Genomic DNA, 19,772 nt, shown 5'->3' with positions numbered 1-19,772 from the left:
AGAGACAATGTAATGGAAGGATGTATTCTCAGGATGCAGATTGCTGAAATGAAATCATTTCAAGGTATCCTACAACATGAGCCAGTGTTTCCAGGAATGATGGGTGAATGGGAAATTGATGTGAGTTCACGTGATGGAGAGTATTGGATGAGCATTTGTTCTGCAGCTTTGCAACTGTGAGTAGGGTCAGCAGAATCTTCGACACATTGGGTTGCATCTAACAATAAATTGTCACAGTGACATTTCACTGAGTATGACAGAAGGATTGTCTGTATGAGACTGAGCTAGTTTCCTGGTGATATCTCATCGAACACACCTCATTAACTACCTACTCCACCACATGGTGTCCCTCTCATTCAATGCAAGCTTGATTTTCCTGCATGGTTGGAGGGACTCACGAACACCCGCATGACCCCAGATATTCCGTGATCCCTGACATTGCTGCCATCTTCAAAAGGCCAATGGACGCACGGTTGAGCTTTTTCCGTTTGAAGCTGCCCTGCACAGTTTGAAGCTGCCCTGCACCAGACAGAATAAGTGAAATATTGACAAGTTCACAGTGGAGCTGTGTCTGCATGTGTTTCTGTGTATTAGTGAGTGTCTCTATATCTCTGTATTAGTGTGTGTATATCTGTTTGTATCAATGTGAGGCGAGTCTGCAGTCTCTATGGTGCTTAAAGTGATATAATATCCCCCTGACACGAGCTCTGAGCAAGGGTCCTTTCACTTCTATCCACAGATGCTGTCAGACCTGCTGAGCTTTCTGTTGCTGTCAGTCTCTGCTGGCCTCCCCATACAACTGTCCAGATGGGAGTGGAGGGTGAAAATCAACAGGGATTCAGTTTTTGGAGGGACAGGGGGAGGGCAACATCTCACAGCACTATCAACACACAGACATACAGACAGACACACACACACACGCAAAAACACACATACACACCCACACACACACACACCGACACAGACACAGACACACACTGACATGTGCACACCCACTCTCAGAAACTGGCACACACAGATGCAGACACACACACAGATACAGGCACGCACAGTCAAACACACAGACAGACACAGATAAGCACACATTCACAGAAACAGAAGCACATACAGCTGCACACAGACACACACATACTCACAGAAACCCCACACCCACACAGACACAACCATACAAACACACACATACACCCCCAGATGCAGAGAGACACACAGACACACTAACAGATACACAGAGATTGACACACAAGCGCACGCTCGTGTCCCACAGCCCTGTATTCTAATATTCCATTCAGCCATTTGGACCTGCTACACAGTGGTAGATCGAGGTCTTACCAATGGTTAGGTGTGGCTTCGGAAATGTAGTTTTGGAAAATCCAGACTGGGTCAGGAAGTAAACCTCCACCCCCAATCCCGTTTTCCAGGCTTCCCCACTCGATAACTTCTGCTCGAGATGTGTGTCATGTTACAGACCTAGACTCTCTGGGAATACAGCTCCCATACCCCACCCAGGGTTTAGTCAATAAATCCTCTGCTCTCCTTTAATGCAACATTGTACCACACGACTTCCAAGAAAATAACCAGTTACCTTCGAAAAGCATAACATGAGAACACAAGAAATGGGAACAGGAGTAGGATAATCGGCCCCTCAAGCCTGCACTGTCATTCAATGAGATCATGGCTGATCTACCCCAGGGCTCAAACTCCACTTTCCTGCTCATCCCTTGCTTCCCTCATCTTGCTGATGTGTCAAAAGCCAATCCACCCCGTCTGTAAATACAGTCAGTGTCCATTGGATGCTGCATGAAGGGTTGTTCTTTTTCAGCAGTACAAACTTTCAACACAGATACACATACTCACTGCCAACCCGCACCCGGACACACCCACATACCCAAATGTAGAGAGACACACAGGCGCACAAACAGACACACAGAGACTACACATGTCGACCGACTCTCACAGGCACGCGCGTGCACACACACACACACAAAACACACACAGCCATAGATTTCACCAGTTTCGTCATCCCCCCCCAGCTTATTCCAGATTGTCACATCTTCTTGAACTGTACAACCTGTTCATCTTCCTTCCCACCTATCAACTCCACCCTCCACTCCGACCTATTGCCTTCACCCCACCTTCATTGAACAATCGCCTTCCCAGCTACCTTCTACCCAGAACCATCCCCTCCCATTTATCCTTCAGCCCCCTTGGCCCATAAGCCTCATTCCTAATGAAGGGATTATGCACGAAATATGAAGGGATGTTTCGACACTCCTGCTCCTTGGATGCTGACTGAACGGTTGCGCTTTTTCAGCACCTCACTCTTTCAACACAGACACACGCACGCACAGACACAAAAACACACACACAGACAGACACAGACAGGCAGACATATCGACACACCTTCAAACACACAGAGAGCTACACTTCCCACCCACGAAGACATTCACACTCCCCCCCGCACACATGCACGCAGACACCCATACTACCCACACACGCACACATAGGCGCACACACAGGCACACACACAGACAGACATATTCAATCACATACACACATATGCTGACACTGACACACACAAACAGATATATACACTCAAACAGATTCACACAAACACAGACGCAGCCACACGCAAAAACACACATACACAGAGACACCCATACAGACACACAGATACACACACAGACAGGCATACACACACAGGCTCACAGGCAGAGGAATACACCCATTGATATATACCACACAGAAAACACACCCATACCAACACACAGATGTACACAGACACACAGGCACGCACACACACAGACCAAGGACACACACAGACACACAAAGGCAAGTACACAGAGACGAGCATACATATACAGCTGCACACACAGAGGCACACACATTACACACACACACACACACACACAGACGCGCGCACACACATCCTGTCAAATGCATTTTTTAGTGACTTACCTTTACAAGTAATCTTACATGTAAGAAAAGATTATAAAGTCCTAAAACATACCAACAGAGCCTGGCATTGTATCACTTTCAGCAAAAGAGGGAGAGACAGAGGGAGAGAAATGGGGAGGTAGGGAGGCTTTGAACACCATTGAATGATTCACCGCAAAACAAAACAGTTCCCATTGCACAAAGATGCAGAGATGTAGATGCAAACATACATACACACACTAATGCAGAAAGCACAGAGAGATATATACATAGATACACATATAGACACACTCAAATCGACAAGCGCGGACATAAATATGCAGATACAGACAAAGGCATGCAAACACATATGGAACCATAGCGTTATACAGGCATATCAGTCCATACACTCAAGTCTAACGATAATCTCAAGCTAAACTAGTCCCACGTTCCTGCCTTGTACCATATTTTTCTAAACCTTTTCGTATTCTTGTACTTAATAAAATGTCTTTTAAACATTGCAAATTTACCCAGATATATCACTTCTGAGGGCGTTCATGCCATACACGAACCAAACGATGTGTAACCACAATGCACTTCACAGGTCCAGATCATGTACACACAAGTACTCTGTGGTAAGCTCAAGAAGTAATTGATGGAAATCTTGATGAAATGTTCTTATAAATAGCCACAGGCGCGGTGCTGGAATACATGATGCTGGCTAACGTGGTGCCATTATTAAACAAACTGGCAAGGAAAAGCCAGGGAACAATAGACCAGTGAATCTGATATAGGTGGTGGGCAAGTTGTTGGAGAGAATCCTAACAACTGGATTTACATGTATTTGGAAAGGCAAGGACTGATAAAGTAAAGTCAACATGGTTTTGTGCATGGGAGTTCATATCTTACCAACTGGAATACTTTTTTTTCTTGAAGGAATAACAAAAAGCATTGATGAAGACAGAGCAATGGACGTGATCTATATTGACTTCAGTAAGGCATTCGAAATGAAATACTGGTTAGCAAGGTGAGATCTCATGGAATTCAGGGAGATCTAGCCATTTGGATACAGAACTAGCTCAATGGTAGAAGACCGAGGGTCGTGGTGGAGGGTTTTTTTTCAGATTGGAGGCCCGTGACCAGTGGTATGCCAAAAATATTGGTGCTGGTTCCACTGTTGTTCATCATTTACATAAATGATTTGGATGTAAACACAGCAGGTATGATTAATACGTTCATATTTGACACCAAAATTGAAGTTGCAGAGGACAGAGAAAATGATTACCTCAGATTATAACGGGATCTCGATCAGATGGACCAATGGGCTGAGGAGTTGCAAATGGATTTTAATTAATATAAATGTGAAGTGCTGCATTTTGGAAAGGAAAATCAAGGTTTGGCTTATACATTTAATGTTAAGTCCCTGAGGAGTATTGCTACACAAGGAGACCTTGGAGTGCAGGTTCATAGTACTTTGGAAGTGGAGTCGCAGGTGTATAGGAAAGAGAAGAAGGTGTTTGAAATGCTTGTCGTTGTTGGACAGTGCATTGAATTTAGGAGTTAGAAGGTCATATTGCAACTGTACAGGACATTGGTTAGGCCACTATTGAATACTTCATGCAATTACAGTATCGCTCTTCGAGGAATAATGTGTGAAACCTGAAATAATTCAGAAAAGACTTACAAAGATATTGCCATGGTTGGATGTTTTGAGATTTATGGAGAGGCTAAATATGCCAGGGTTATTTTTTCTGGAGCATCAGCGTTTGAGAGGTATCATAGACGTTTATATACTCATAAGTGGAATGGATAGTGTCAAGAACCAATGTCTTTTCCCCAAGGTAGCACGCTCCATATCTAGGGGACATAGGTTGAAATTCAGAGGGGAAAGACTTAAAAGGGATATAAGGGTCAACGTTTCCAAAGAGAGGGTGCTTTGTAATGAGCTGCCAGAGGAGGTTGTGCAGGCTGGGGCAATTACAACATTTAAAAGGCATCTGGACGGCCAAATGAATAGGAAGTGTTTAGGGTTATATAGGACAAATGCTGGCAAATGGAACTATATTAATGCAGGAAATCTGTTTGGCAGGGATGTGTTGGGTAGAGCTGGGTAGCTCTATGTCACTCTGTCTTCTGTAAACCTTTCTCCTGTCATCTTAAAATTGCCACCTAGTCTTGAAATCCACCACCCGAAGGAAAGGAAACCTTCCATTCAACATTATCTATACCCCTCATTGTTTTATAAACCTCTAGAAGATTGATAAGGTCTCAATCATCTATGCTGGGTTGGAAAGGTCCTAGACCATCGAGCCTATCGTTGTAACTTAAACACTCCATTCCCAGCAAAAGCCTGATATTTTTTCTTTCGGAACCCTCGCCAGTTTAATAATATTCTCAATGTAACTGGGTGACCAGAACCACACAGTACTTCAGGACAGACCTCACGAATATCCAGCGCAACCTGAAAGTAATGTTCCAGCTCCTGTACTCAGAGGTGTGACCAATGAAGGCCTGCAACCCAAACGCCTTCATACCCACCCGGCCGACACAAGATACAAACTTCAAAGAAATATACCAGACTCCTAGTCTTTCTGTTCTACAGCACTACCAATGGGCCAATGGTCCGACATTTAATTGTAGATGTCATCTCCTTGTTTGTTTAACCGAATTGCGGTACTATTTATTTATTGATAAACTCCTTTTGCCACTCCTCAGCCCAATGAGTGATAGCACTGGGGAAGAAAGGCTGGACAGTATTTAGCTGCCTTGGATTCCTTCGTGGTATTAAGAAGAGAGAAGTCACACGTTAACGGCAGGAAAAAGTGATTGGTGTTTTTGGTCCAGAAAATACGCCCTTTCTTCGTCTCTGGTGATCAATCACAAATATCTATTGCAGAGTGTGTCTGCAGGATATCTTTCCCTCATATTGCAGACCATAGATAATTGCCACTTAAGGTGGAAATCAGAGCCAAGCAATTAAAGATCTTCATAGTTTATCTCGAAGGCATAGCACATAAACTCAACATCCTACATTTTAGCTGAGTGTCTTTCATCTGTTGAAATATGTAATTCGTTCAACTGTGTAATTCAGTAAAGTGAATCAAATTTTAATGAATCCACACCAAGCTGAGAGCTGACATTTAAAATGTGACCCAAAATCTGGGCATGGTTTAAATCTTGTGTAGTGGGTAACGTCCATGCTCTGAGCCAGAATTCTGGGATAGATTCCAAAACCTGAACTTTCGTGGTAGTGTCTCTCACTCTGGATCAGAATGTCTGGATTCAAGTCCTGCCTGTCACGGAAGTATTTCACAGTATTTCAAATCTGCCTGATAAACAAATACACAGGAGAATAATGTTGCAGCTTTAGGGATATTGCCAAGTCGTGGTAGTGTGCCTACCTCTGAGCCCAAAAGTCTAGATTCAAATCACACAGAGGTGTTTCGTAATGTGGCTAAACAAGTTATTGAAATGATTTTAAAATTGTGATGTGATGAAGAAGGAAGAAGAGTCAGTATTGAATTTCAGAATTTAGGCCCAGATTTACTGAAAACACAGCCATTCGTGTTGATTGGAGTCAAATTTGCACATTCTAGAGGATTACAAAATTATGAAGACCATGGATAGCGTGGATAGTCAGAGTCCTTAACCCAGGGTAGGGCAGTTGAAAACTAGAGGACATAGATTTAAGATGAGATGGGCAAGATTTAAAAAGGACATAAGGGGACCATTTTTACACAGAGAGTGGTGCGTGTATGCAATGAACTGCTAAGGAAGTGATGGAGTTTGGTACATATTACCACCTTTAAAATGCATCAGGATGGGGACATGAATCGAAAGGGTTTAGAGGGATATGGAACAAGTGCTGGAAAATGAAACTAAGTTAATTTATGACATCTGGTTGGTGCGAATGAGTTGGACCAAACGGTCAGTTTCTGTGCTGTACAATGCTGTGATTCATTGATCCAATTAATCATGATCTCTTTGTAATCGTATGTAACCTTCTTCACCTTCCATTCTATAAGTAATCTTCGTGTCATCCGTAAAATTGCTCACCATGCCTTCTATAATTCTCATCTAAATCATTGATATAAATGACAAGTAAAACTGGATCCAGCACCAATCCCTGTGGAACGGCGCTAGTCACAGGCACCCAGATCAAATGACAACCCTCCTCTACCACCCTCTGCCTCCCGCTAATCAGGCGAAACACAAACATACAGACGTACAGAGAAATAGACACAGTTCTGTCATTAAGATAGAAATAGATAACGGGTTGATTGATAAGCAGAGCAAGGGTTACAGTGAAAAGGCAGGAGAATTTTGTTGAGAAACATGTCAGCCATGATCGAACAGCAGATCAGACTTGATGAATCAAACAGTCTAGTTCCGCACCAATTTCTATGGCACTCTATGATTTACGCTATCAGAAATATCTACCCAAGAGAACAATGGCAGCTGAGTTTGATAAATACTTTACTGAACGGAGTCAATGAGAATGTGGGATAGATTTAAGGGGCCGAATGGTCTGTGTCTTCGCTATTGGATGTGCCCTCGTTTTTAAAAAGGGGAAGCTGACTTGCTGTGAGGTTCATGCACTTTTAAATTTAAATGTTTCCCCATTTAAGATTCAGATAAGTTCCTATCTGTTTAGGGTTGTGCTGTCTGTGGTATTCTCATCCCCAGGGAACAGTGAAGACTGGGCCACAGAGTCATAGAGTCCTAGAGACGTAATGCATGGAAACAGAACTTTTGGTCCAACTCATCCATGCTGACCACATATCCCAACCCAAACTAGCCCCACATGCCATATCCAACCAAACCCCTCCTTTTCATATACCCATACAGATGCTTTTCAAATGTTGCAATTGTACAGCCTCCACCAATTCCTCTGGCAGCTCATTCCACACACGTATCATCCTCCGTGTGAAAGGTTGCCCCTTAGGTCTTTTTAATATCTTTCCCCTCTCACCCTAAACCTATGCCCTCCAATTCTGGTCTCCTTTACCGCAGGGAAAATACCTTGCCTTTTTTCCCTATCCATGCCCCTCATGATTTTATAAACCTCCAACAGGTCACCTTTCAAAGACAATCGCTTATTTTAATGTGTAGTGACTGCGGCAAATTTTCAACACAACAACCAAAAATTAAATTAATTTTGGACATTATTGGTTGTGTTGTTAAGGGGACAAATGTTCATCAGGCGAATAGAAACTCTCCCTCCTGCTCAGTGTCTGAAGTTCAAAATTGAGCACATGACTGATATTGCAGATGGTTCTATCGTTGCATCAGAAAGACAGCATTTTGACTGGATAGCGATCCCCCCCAAATGTTAGTCTATATTCTGTGCTCATCTTTCAAACTCTCGGGGATCAGGACCATTGACAGTACGAACTCCACCTGATCATCTGACAACAAATGGCCCTAATGGAGGATCGCTGGCATCAGAAACAAATCGACAATCAGCTACACAGTACAGCAGGAGACCATGCAACCTTTCTCGGCTGTCAAACAGGAACAGGAGAGCCCTGATCCGGGACCAGGAAATACAGAGTCGAGATAGTTACTTACTTTCAGGTTGGAAAGCTGTAACTAGTGGAATTCCCCAGGAATCAGTGTGAGGTCATCAACAGTTTACAATCCAGATTAATGGTTTGGATGCAGGGGCTGAATGGATTGGAGCTCCGTTTGTCCATACATCGGGATATAGATGGGTGGGGGGGGGGGGCAGAGCATCTACAATGTGATACCGACAGGAGAGAGCAGTGCGTCTGCAATGGGATACAGACAGGGGAGAGCAGAGCATCAGCAATGGGAAAGAGATAGGGGAGGGAAGAACGTCTGCAACGGGCTATAGACAGGGGGAGGGAAGTGACTAAGCCTTTGCCAATTAAAAAAGAAATATAATGTGGTTGGTGGGAAGTTTATGTTTTGGAGGAAGCATAAAACAACCATAAATTATATAACTGGAGGCAGAATGCAGAAATCGGTGGTACAAAGTGATTCGTGTGTCCTGGTCCAAAAATCCATCAAGTTAGTCTGTACAGGCAGCACGTGATTTGAAAACTAAATTAAATGATACTTTTTCTTGCAAATGGTATTGGGTCCGATCTTTAGGATGTTTTACTGCATCTATACAGGTAGATGTTGAGACGGCATTGATGCATTGTGCGTTGCTGTAGTTCCACTGAAGTGAAAAACAAATTGCTTTTCAAACTTTTCAAAGATGTTTCTCTTTGCTCGTTCTCGCAATGAAGGCATTATGTTTTGTACGATTAGAAGTTTAGTCCTGAGAATGAAAAATGTTCTTATTGACCATACAAGATTTTGAGCTGGTGAATAACTGATTAATATTTTATTTTCGATGGGAAAATTGAAATGCCGATATTGTGAAGATGTTACAAGTTGGATTTTAAAAGTATACGAGAGCATGTAAACACATCTTCACATCTAGTGGCGCTATTTGTTCTGAAAGAAATGGCTGGTTGTCCAACAGCAGCAATGATGTACCTACATGGATCATGAAATGTGATGGAGTCGTTCAGTTCAGACTCTGTCCAAAGAGACCTCATTTGGTCCAGTTTGGGAACAGATAACGTTATTGTGTGATTCAACTCAGGGTGGGAGAAATTGTAATCTTCCTGAGGAGGAACAGCCTGTTGTCCCTTTCTCTCCATATTCCTCTTTCCAGCAATGTGTGACCTGAAAACGTCTCAGTCGTCTTTGCCACTGATGGAGGATTCCTGTCGAGGATTCAGTGCTATCGCCCCACTGCCTGAACTAAAGGCATTTCAGCTAAATCCACCTGTTCCAGGAAGTGATCCCATTACCAGTAGCTTTTAAGAGCAGAATAGCTCCATATGCTGAATGACGTTTGGGACAATCACTTATGTTTCCTTTTATCACAAGCTCAATTTAATATTCGAGTAAAGTTCTTTAAAGTTAACGCTCTGCAGAGATATTATTTTTCAGTTTGTTATCAAATGTGTGCATGTGTCAGTATTTTTCGAAAGGGAAACATCGATGCACAGATTTGCCATATCCAAACTGTGTGTCATTTATCTTTCCATCGTAGTTTGATTAACTTTGTTTGGGTCATAAACTTGTTAATTTTAGCAGATTAGAGAATCCTGCTTCACTTGTTCTAAACCCTCACACAGTCTCAGACCTATATTATTGATCATATCACCAAACCCGTTACATTGACATTTGCAGTGAGAAGCATGGGACGAGAAAAGGGAATAATGTCCTGAACGATCGATCAGTGAGCCTGACGTCATTGGTGATCATGATGTTGGAGAGCATTGAGAGAAGCAGGATTTACATGTATTTGCAAATGCAACACCTGATGAAGGATAGTCAACATGGCTTTGTGCATGGGAAATCATTTCTAATAAAGTTCATTACATATTGTGATGAGTTCAAAAAGAAGATTGGTGATGGCAGTATGGTAGACGCTGTCCATATAGACTCTAGCAATGGAGGGTTGCTGGAGTCTACAGGACTCCGCATGGCAGACAAGTTAGTAAGGTTAGGTCATAAATAGATCCAAGATAAGCTAACCAAATGACTACAAAATTAGGGTGAAGCTAGGAGACAGAGGGTAAAAGAGGATTGTTTTTCAGATTGGAAGCCTATAACCATTGATGTGTCACAAGGAGTAGTGCTGAATCCATTGCTTTTCATTATTTATGTAAATGGTTTGAATGTGAATATTTGCCTGTTTATTATGTTGACAGATAACGTTAAAATTGGTGGTGCAGTGGCCAGCAAAGTTTACTTCAGAGTACAATGAGACCTTGATCAGATGGGCGAATGGGCTAAGGAGTGATAGATAAAGTTAAATTTAGGTCAATGTGAAGTGTTGCTTTTTGATAAGGTAAGGTAGGGCAGAATATACACAATTAATGGTGGGGCCCTGTGGAGTATTGCTGAACAAAACTGTGCAGGTTCATTGATCCTTACAAGTGGAGTCGCAGGTAGACAGAGTGGTAACGGTAGGGTTTGGTATACTTGTTTTTATTGATCAGTGCATTGAGTATGTGATTTGGGAGATCACGTTGCGACTGGGCAGGACTTTAGTGAGGAGGTGAAAAAGTGTTGCTGGAAAAGTGCAGCAGGTCAGGCAGCATCCAAGGAGCAGGAGAATCGATGTTTCAGGCATGATCCCTTCTTCAGGAATGAGGAGAGTTTGCCAAGCAGATAAGATAAAAGGTAAGGAGGAGGGACTTGGAGGAGGGGCGTTGGAAATGCGACAGTTGGAAGGAGGTTGAGGTGAGGGTGATAGGCCGGAGTGAGCGTGGAGGCGGAGAGGCCAGGAAGAAGATTGCAGGTTAGGAAGGTGGTGCTGAGTGCGAGGGTTGGGATGAGACATGGTGGGCTGAGGGGAAATGAGGAAACTGGGGAAATCTGAGTTCATCCCTTGTGGTTGGAGGGGTCCAAGGCGGAAGATGAGGCGTTCTTCCTCCAGCCGTTGTGTTGCTATATTCTGGCGATGGAGAAGTCCAAGTACCTGCTTGTCCTCGGTGGAGTGGGAGTGGGAGTTGATGTGTTGAGCCACGGGGTGGTTGGTTTAGTTGATCCGGGTGTTCCAGAGATGTTCTCTGAAACATTCTGCAAGTAGGCGGCCTGTCTCCCCAATATAGAGGAGGCCACATCGGGTGCAGCGGATGCAGTAAATGATGTGTGTGGAGGTGCAGGTGAATTTGTGATGGATATGGAAGGATCCCTTGGGGCCTTGGAGGGAAGTAAGTTGGAGGTGTAGGCGCAAGCTTTGCATTTCTTGCAGTTGCAGGAGAAAGTTCCGGGAGTGAGGTTGGTTTGGTGGGGGGGTGAGGACCTAGCAAGGGAGTCATGGATGGAGTGGTCTTTTCGGAACGCTGATAAGAGAGGGGAGGGAAATATATTCCTGGTGGTGGGGTCCGTTTGGAGGTGGCGGAAATGACGACGGATTGTGAGATGTATATGGAGGTTGGTGGGGTGGTAGGTGAATACCAGTGGGGTTCTGTCCGGGTGGTGATTGGCGGGGCGGGGCTCAAGGGCGGAGGAGCGGGAAGTGGAGGAGATGCGGTGGAGGATGTTTGTGAGGCCAGATTTAGAATACTGTAATTAATTCAGTTTGATCTGCTGCAGGAACGATGTTGTTAAACTTGAGAGGATGCAGAAAAGATTTGCAAGGATATTACCAGGCATGGAGGGATTAGATACAGGGAGAGATTGGGCAGACTGGGGCTTGTTTATTCTGGATCATCGAAGGCCGGGGGCATTTATGGACGTTTTTAAAATCATGAGAGGCATGGACAGTCTGAATAGCCAAGGTCCTTTCCCCAGGATAGGGGAGTCCCAACCTATAGGAAAAGGCTAAAGCTGAGAGGAGAAATATAGTGAAGGGACAATATTTTCATCCACATTGTGGATCTCATTTTATCCAAATTTTCATCCAACATTTAAAGGCATTTGGTTGCGCATATTAATAGGAAGGATTGATAGAATATGGGCCTAATGCTGACAAATGGATTGAGATCAGATTGGGATGGTCTGGTTTATGTGGACAGGGTTCACTGCTATATGACACTGGAAGAGAGATGAGGAGAAATTCTAAAAAGGCCATTTGAGTGGGAATTCTCTTCCCCAGAGGTATGTGGTGCCTCTTTGTTCACATTTGTTCAAACTGAGTTCATTAATATTTGACAGAGAATAAGTCATGGATAATAGAATACAGACAGGAAAGTGGGACTGAGACCACAACCCGATATTCCACAATCTTAGTGCCTGGTGGAGCACTTTCATAGTGTCGAACGACTTGTTCTTGATTTTGGCCTTGAGTGTGAATCTCCATTGTTCCATTCAACCCCTCCAACATGCTAGACAGGAGCAGTTGGAGACAGCTTATTGCATCACCTGGTGCACAGAAACAGGGAAGACCAGTCAGAGATCTTTCAGTGATCTAGCTCCCCTGAATCTCCTGAACAGAGAATTCCTGTCATTCACTACCCTCTGTTTGAAGAAACCATTGTTCTGCTCATACACGATGACCTATTGATATGAGCGATAGAAGTGAATATAAAGGCTTAGCTAAGAGCAACCGGCCCTGGTATCCGGGCAGTATTTGACTGAGGATAACATCAAAGAGTCTGCGTAAAGTCACACTTCATCAGGATCCATTGCAAACTTTCCGCTGTTTGAGTCATTCATAGCACAATGGAATATGTTTATAATCACTGGGCATTAGTCATCTCAGCTGTGGGACATCTCTGCAGGAGATCCTCAGTGTAGCTCCCTCGGCCCAGGCATCTCCAGTTTGACAGCGGGGAATCCTTGCAGTGTTGAAGCAGGCCATTCAGCCCACTGATTTCACATCGAACAGAAGTGGGGATATTCACTGTAGGTTACAAAATGTTCAGAACATTTCGTCATCCCTCAGGTCCTAAAGCTGTATGTGTCCTTGCACAACATGACCTGAACAACATTCAAGCCTGTGCTCTTAAACTGTCGGTAACATTTATGTAACAGCACTGGCAGGCACTGCACATTTAGAAACTAAACGAAGGAGTTCACTCTGCCGCTCAATATGGCTAAAGTCATTTAGCCCATCAAAACTATTGTGCAAAAAGAGAGATAGTCTATTCAATCCCTCCTGCCTGCTACACAAGATGACAAGCAGTCTGTCCACCACTCCAAGTCACTTACACAGGAGCCGAAAGAGACAATTTCATACTCGGAGTCATTTACAAAGGACCAGGAACAGGTCATTCAGCTTCTCAAGTCAGGAACAGGAACAGGAAGGTGTCAGAGATGATCTAATATCACAAACAAATGTAGCAGGGACTAAACAGATAGCCTGCTCCACTTTGTTTCTCGTGGTTTTATTACTCATAGTACATATGTTATCCTTTAGCATGGTTTCCTGGGAGTAAGAATGAAGACAATTTTTGAACCAGTTTCAAAGGCATTTTCCATCACTGAGAGAGCACACCCATGTTCTCTCTGGAAATCAGAAGCTGGTGGGGAATGGTTAAATGTTTCAGAATGAAGGTATTATAGCTTCTGACAGAATTGTGGACAATGCAACATTGAGTGCAGAGACACACAGTAGCTGTGCATGAAAGATTTCAGACTTCATTCAGAGCCTGTACCTCACTGGCAATCGACACGAGGTCTCTGCACAGGCACGTAAACTATTGGGAATCAAGCATCCTATGGAAAGCATGAATTTTCTCACTTTATCAGTGGTTGACTGAGACATAATGAGTGTCCGTTCATACCCATCAAGTTTCAACTTCGTATTCTTTCACAGCGCTTCAGATTAAACAGATAGTTACTACATTCTCTCATTTAGGTAACATGATGCCAGGGTTCAGTCTAGTGAAACTCCTTTCCACTGTCTCGGTGACATGGAGATCATTATTTATAAATCAGACTCAGCCTGTACACATTTGCCAAACACTGGCTGAACAAAACATTACCATTAAGTAAGATATATTTACTCTGGTAGTTTAATAATTTTCCATGACAGACCACATATCCTTTACGAGTAAAAAATATGAAGGGCTTATGCTCGAAACGTTGAATTCTCTATTCCTGAGATGCTGCCTAACCTGCTGTGCTTTGACCAGCAACACATTTGCAGCACATATCCTTTACAGTAATAATTATTTCCTGTCCGAAAAGAATTCTGTTAGTGACTTATAATCAAAGACATCCAGGTGCTTTTCAATAACAGCCCTTCCAAACCTCTCACCATTTAATAAACTTAAATGTCAATGATGGCATTTGTTGTTCAAATCTGATTCATTTTTATCTCTTGGGAATATCTATTGCACTAGAACTGGTTGTTCTGATACCCCACAAGCCTTCCATCCAGAGAAAAAAAAACACGACTCTGTTCATTTTGCTCATTATCCATTTTTTTACTCCATGTGGTTTGTATTCAACACTACCTACCCATGGACTCTAACATTCTCCACTCACATGCATTCAACCATGCCAAACTTCTTCTGAAAATTCAATTACTTCACTCTCACTGGTTCTCAATTGTCAATGACACTTTGGACAGAGTCCACAACCTCCAGCAGATTTAGCAAAAATCATTTCCCTTTGCTTAATCTAGGCTAATTCTACGAAGTTATATCATTGTTCTCCAAGTGTCGAGTTGTCACATTCTTAGAAAAGGTTATAACTTTTTGTAGTTGGAAGGGTGGAGTTCAAAGGCGGAGCCGTGGAAAGTTGAGGAGATGCGCTAGAGCTCCCTTTTGCAGCCTAACCACCTCTTCAATGCGGCCTGTTCCTCTATCTACCTTTGCACTGTTTGAAAGCTTAGCCAGAATGCTCTCAGTTCCTTCATACAGGTAATTAATCCACAAAGTGAAAAGTTGTGGTTTCAACAAGGAGTATTTTGGAACACCACATGTCACTGGCTGCCATCCTGAGAAGAACCCTTTTATCCCCACTCTCTGCTTTCTGTCAGACAGCAAAACCTCTATTCATGCTAACACCTTGCCTCTAACACCATATCTTTCTGAATAGCCGCATGCATGGCATCTTGTCAAAGGACTCTTGAGGTGCAGATGGATAACATATATTGGTTCACCTTGACCTAATCTGCTCATTACTCCCTCAAAGCATTCCAAACGGTTTGTCAGGCATGACCTTCCCTTGATGAAACCATGCTGACTCTGTCCAATTTTACCAAAGACCTCCAAGCATTCAGAAATCCCATTCTTCACGATGCATTCCATGATGTTACCCACAACCAAGGTTCAGCAAATCAGTCTGCAATTTTCCATATTCTGCCTAACTCTCTTATTAAACTAGGTGTCATGTTAGCAATTATACAGCCACTTGGCCCTTTCCTGATTTTGGTCATTCCTGAAAGATTACCACTTACGCTTGCACTAACTCTTCAGCTACTCCCTTACAAGTTTGGGGTGTAGTCAATCTGGGTCAGGTGAGTTATCCACATTTAGGCCATTCCGTTTTCTAAAGTGTTCTTCGTTGTGATGGCCACTATATTCGAGACTGCCCTCTCATTCTCTTCAATTCTTGGGAAATTACTCGTGCCTTCCACCGTGAAGACTGATGCAAAGTTCCTCAGCTATTTCTTTGTTTCCCACTACAGTCTCTCCAGCATCATTTTCTAGTGGTCCATATTCACTTTTATCTCTTTTGCACTTTATATATCTAAAGAATCTCTTACATTTTCCTTGCTGGTTAGCTTACCCCCATATTTAATCTTTTTCCTCCTTATTTATTTTCCTTGTCTTCTGTTGCCCCCTATTCTCCAGTTTCCCTCTGCGCTTCACCGTATTATATGCTTGCGCTTTTGCTTATATGCAAACCCTGACTTCCCTTGTCAGATCTGGTTGCCTCATCTTCCGTGTACCATGCCTCTCTTGCTCAGCATGCATCTCTGCAGGGTCTCCTGCATTAAGCTTGGTCTCTTCTGCCATTGCTGTTCCCCCTGCTTTCCTGCTAGACCCCTGTCCCAGTCAATTCTACCCAACTTCTCCCTTATGCCTCTCCAGTTGCCTGTATTCAGCTGAAACATTGCTAACTCTGACTCTATCTTCTCTCTCAAATTGCAGAATAACTTCAACCATGTTCTGATCACTGCTTCTGAAGTTTTCCTTCACCTTAAGCTTCCTTGTCTAGTCTGCGTCATTTCATCCAGTGTCATCTGTTCCCGAATGTGCTCCACCACATGATGCTCCAAAAAGCCATCCCGTGGACATTCCTTAAATTCCTTTTCTTGCGATTCACTACCAACCTGGCTTTCCCATTCCACTTGCATATTGAAATCCCCTATGAGCACTGTAACCTTTCCTTTGCTGTAGATATTTTCTATCTCCTGGTGTATCTTTTGCCCCAGCTCCTGACTACACTTTGGAGGCCTGTGCAAGTCTCCAACTGTGGTTGTCTTATCATTGTGTTTCCTCAATTCTACCAACGCAGTTTCTACACCATCTGACCTTACTTCCTTTCTTACCGTTGATTTAATTTCATTTCTTATCAATAATGCAAACCCACTCCCTCTGCCACCTATCTTTTCGGTAGGATATAGGCCCTTGAATATCCTGATCCCTTTGCAGCCACTTCTCTGCGATGCCCATCACGACATAGCTACCAATTTCAATCTGTGCCACAAGCTCAGTTATCCTATTCCTTATACTGCATGCATTCAGGTAGAACCCCTTCAATCTTGTATTAACGGCCCTCCTTTCAAATTGTCATTTGTTTGTCCAGTGTGCTTGAAGTTTGTTCGCTTACACTTTCCATACACTCTGTCCTATATGCGTCTGTGCTGGATACTTTAATAACCCCTCCTAAGCTCTCTACTCTTACCTCCTCTTTTCTAATTAAACCCTATAACGGAACCCCCACTCTGCCAACACACACTCCTAATAGGTTCACAGCTCTGTCTACAGCCTTAATTAGGATTCACTTGGGCTCTGGTTACAGCACGGTTCAGACGAAGACTATCCCATTGGAATAGGTCCTTTCTTCCTCACTAATTGTCAATTCAACACAAAAGAAAGAGAAAGTGAGGACTCCAGATGCTGGAGATCAGAGCTGAAAATGTGTTGCTGGAACTGCAACTGCCCGACCGAACTTATCTCTGCAAATGCCCCACCGAACTCATCTCTGCAACTGCACCACCCATTTATGCCTACTGCCAAAAATACACAAAACTGACTCCCCGGCCGACCCATTGTCTCAGCCTGCTCCTGCCCCGCCGAACACATCTCTGCAACCTCACCACAAGAGACATATTTCCCTCCCCTGCCCTATCAGCGTTCCGAAAAGGCCACTCCCTCTGTGACTCCTTCGTCAGGTCCACACCCTCCACCAATCCAACTTCCACACCCGGCACCTTCCCCTGTAACCGCAAGAAATGCAAAACTTGCGCCCACACCTTCCCCTTTACTTCCCTCCAAGTCCCCAAGGGATCCTTCCATATCCGCCACAAATTCACCTGCACCTCCACACACATCATTTACTGCATCCGCTGTACCCGATGTGGCCTCAACTGTATTGGGGAGACAGACCTCCTACTTGTGGAACGTTTCAGAGAAAACGTCTGAGACACCCGGATCAACCAAGCCTACCACCCCGTGGCTCAACACTTCAACTCCCCCTCCCACTCCACCAAGGACCTGCAGGTCCTTGGACTCGTCTATCGCCAGACCATAGCAACACAACGGCTGGAGGAGGAGCGCCTCATCTTCCGCCTTGGACCCCTCCAACCACAAGGGATGAACTCAGATTTCTCCAGTTTCCTCATTTCCCCTCCCCCCACCTTGTCTCATTCCAACCCTCGCACTCAGCACCGCCTTCCTAACCTGAAATCTTCTTCCTGACCTCTCCGCCCCCACCCTCACTCCGGCCTGTCACCCTCATCTTGACCTCCTTCCACCTATCGCATTTCCAACGCCCCTCCCCCAAGTCCCTCCTCCCTACCTTTTATCTTAGCCAGTTGGACACACTTTCCTCATTTCTGCTGCTCCTTGGATGCTGCCTGACCTGCTGCGCTTTTCCAGCAACACATTTTCAGCTCTTATTCAACACAAAATACAGGGACAAAAAGCATGCATTTCTGCCTACATCTAAACATGAAACTATGAAGAGATAAGTTTGTTAAAATATACTTACGATGTGGAGATATATAAATTGAAATGTGACTTACAAAACCACGGAAGTGGCGTTCAAGCTTTATCGGTCATTATTTGACCAATAGCCAAAATGCTGATTTACCCCTTGTCAGTGACCCCCCTCACTGCGATTCTCTCGCCATGTCTCGCACACAATGTCAAGAGGGACTACAAGTTCATGTTGGCCCAGACTATTTAAATTAATTCACCTTCTCCCTGGAACCGATCTATTGTTGTTTTGGATCCTGTTCAGCCGTCAGCAATCCGGCTCTGTGATAATATTGGCACTAAATGATCTGGATGACAGCTTAGTGCGAGCAGGGTACGGCACCAGAGAAAGGGCTTGCAATCTGTGGGACTTCGTAAATAAAATTTCTGTGTATTTCTCCTCATGCTGTCTTCTGATCTAACTTCACACTCTTCTGACACCCCTTGCTCTCACTCACTCTGTCACTCCGTTTTCTCTCCATTCCTTTTATCTCTCTTCACTGCCTTTTTCACTGTTATTTTTTCTCCCTCTCACGCGCACACACACACAGACACACACACTCTGTTCTGTCTGTTTTCAAATTGTGGTGTTGGAGAGCTCCTCGGTGTACAATGGGCTAAATGGCCTCCTTCAGTGCTCTACTAATTCTGAAGCTCTCTGCCCAACAGTAAAGACTTCAGGTGCCTGGAGAGACAGGCTGGTACTGCGAAGGACACAGTGCAGAATCGTTCTTTATCTCTTCCTTTTGTTTGATGTGCAGCGGCCTTGAAATAACTGTTCAAACAAAATAGATTGAAATTCGAGCAGTCGGGAGAACGTTCAACAGATGAGTTTTCTGTCAGGATGTAAGAAGCAGTTCCCACATACAAAATTGGATTTGCCTGATAGCAGCTCCTCCAAATTGATACTTTCTAGCTCTGCCTGATACTGACGTAATTTGCCTTCCACCAATTCAGTAGCTTCACACAAGGTCCTTAATTATCCGTGTTCAGAGCTATCTTAAATCTTAACGAGCTGTGATCACTCTTTCTAAAATTATGTCCCACTGAAAGGTCAGTCACCTGGCCAGGCTCATTAACCAATACGTGGTCCAGTATGGCACTTCCTCTCGTTGGACTATCCACATCCTGATGCAGTTAACAAATCCTGCCCCGTCTAAGCCTCTTGCTCCGAGGGACTCCCAGTCATCATTGGCAATATTATAGTCACGCAATATGACCACT

Source organism: Hemiscyllium ocellatum, chromosome 12, assembly GCF_020745735.1.
Source record: "Hemiscyllium ocellatum isolate sHemOce1 chromosome 12, sHemOce1.pat.X.cur, whole genome shotgun sequence".
NCBI lineage: Eukaryota > Metazoa > Chordata > Chondrichthyes > Orectolobiformes > Hemiscylliidae > Hemiscyllium > Hemiscyllium ocellatum.
This window is presented reverse-complemented; position numbering follows the sequence as displayed.